Below are 2456 nucleotides of genomic sequence, written 5' to 3' on the forward strand. Positions count from 1 at the left end.
GAGGCTCGAAAAAATTGATTAAACCCATACGTGAGGTGATGAAGGAGAAAAAGAAAAGAAGAAAGAATAGAGGTAAAAAGGTATCTCTCCCAAATAATATTGCTCCTATTATTGTTGTGCCTCATGAAATTGAATCAAAAATAATTGTGGAAGATGATGCACTTGATGATGATATTGCTTCTATGTCTTATGGCACAATGTCCGAAGGCACTATTGATGATGATTTTGTTATGCCTATTGCTTGTTGTGATGATTATGATTGGGAAGATAATGATACTTCTTATAATCTTGTAAATCTTTTTGGCACCAACTTGCGAAATTATGATGATAGCAATTGTTATACCATTGGTGATATTCATACTATTAATGATGAGAGTGATTATGCTTATGATATGCCAAGCCAAAAGCTTGGGGATGCTATGTTTGATGAGAATGACATGTTTGAGAATTTATTTGCTGCAATTAATGTTTGTTCCAAGCTTGGGGATGCTATGTTTAATGAAGATGAGCTTTTTAGTCCCCCTACTTTGAATGATCAAATTTGCTATGATGATTGCATACCTCCTATATATGCTGAGAACAAAGTTGCTACTTATGATGATTATTGTGATAATACTTATGTTAAAAAGTAGTGATGATTATATTTATGGAACTTGTCATAGTTATGATTACCCTTTTCCTGAACATTACTTTTCTAATGTGGAAACAATTTATAGTATTTGAGTTTCATATGATACTCCCACCATTGTGAATAAGAAGAAATTTTCTTACGTGGAGAGTAATACAATTTCTATGCTTGTGGATCATGTAAAGAATGCTTTATGTGATGGTTATATTGATGAATCTATTCATGCTGCTACTGAAAATTATTATGAGAGAGGAACTTATGATTCATGATGCTCTCTTTATGTTTTAATCCGTATCTCTTATGCGAGCATCATTGAACTCATCATGCCTAGCTAAAAGGCATTAAAGAAAAGCACTTGTGGGGAGACAACCCAACACTTTTACCTACTGTTTTTATGTGTTCACCTGATTAGCTACTGTAGTAATCATGTTTTATAGCTTTTGTTAGCCAAGTAAAGCCTTCGGGATAGTGTGGATGATAGTTGCTACGTCTTGAGCTTGCATTGGTTTTCCTTGAAGAGGAAAGGGTGATGCAGCAATAGTAGCGTAAGTATTTCCCTCAGTTTTTGAGAACCAAGGTATCAATCCAGTAGGAGACTCCTCAAAAGTCCCACGCACCTACACAAACAAACAAAGAGCTCGCAACCAACGCAATATAGGGGTTGTCAATCCCTTCACAGCCACTTGCGAAAGTGAGATCTGATAGAGATAGTATGATAAGATAAATATATTTTTGGTATTTTATAATATAGATTGGAAAATTAAAGATGCAAATAAAAGTAGAATGAAAGCTTATATGATAAAAGATAGACCCGGGGGCCATAGGTTTCACTAGTGGCTTCTCTCAAGATAGCATAAGTATTACGGTGGGTGAACAAATTACTGTCGAGCAATTGATAGAAAACCGAATAATTATGAGATTATCTAGGCATGATCATGTATATAGGCATCACGTCCGCGACAAGTAGACCGACTCCTGCCTGCATCTACTACTATTACTCCACACATCGACCGCTATCCAGCATGCATCTAGAGTATTAAGTTCACAAGAACAGAGTAACGCATTAAGAAAGATGACATGATGTAGAGGGATAAACTCATGCAATATGATATAAACCCCATCTTTTTATCCTCGATGGCAACAATACAATATGTTCCTTGCTACCCATATTGTCACTGGGTAAGGACACCGCAAGACTGAACCCAAAGCTAAGCACTTCTCCAATTGCAAGAAAGATCAATCTAGTAGGCCAAACCAAACTGATAATTCAAAGAGACTTGCAAAGATAACTCAATCATACATAAAAGAATTCAGAGGAGATTCAAATATTTCTCATAGATAAACTTGATCATAAACCCACAATTCATCGGATCTCGACAAACACACCGTAAAAAGAGTTACATCGAATAGATCTCCAAGAAGATCGAGGAGAACATGGTATTGAGATCCAAAAAGAGAGAAGAAGCCATCTAGCTAATAACTATGGACCCGAAGGTCTATGGTAAACTACTCACAACTCATCGGAGGGGCTATGGTGTTGATGTAGAAGCCCTCCATGGTCGATTCCCCCTCTGGTGGAGCGCCGACGAAGGCTCCAAGATGGGATCTCGCGGATAAAGAAGGTTACGGCGGTGGAAATTGTTTTTTGTTGGCTCCCTGGATGTTTTTGGGGTATGTGGGTATATATAGGAGGAAGAAGTAGGTCAGTGGCCGCCCGAGGGGCCCACGAAATAGGGGGGTGTGCCCTGTAGCGGTGGGCGCGCCCTCCACCCTCGTGGAAGCCTTGGCTGCTTCTTGACTTGCACTCCAAGTTCTCTGGATCACACTC

This window comes from Triticum aestivum, chromosome 1B (assembly GCF_018294505.1).
Source record: "Triticum aestivum cultivar Chinese Spring chromosome 1B, IWGSC CS RefSeq v2.1, whole genome shotgun sequence".
Lineage (NCBI taxonomy): Eukaryota > Viridiplantae > Streptophyta > Magnoliopsida > Poales > Poaceae > Triticum > Triticum aestivum.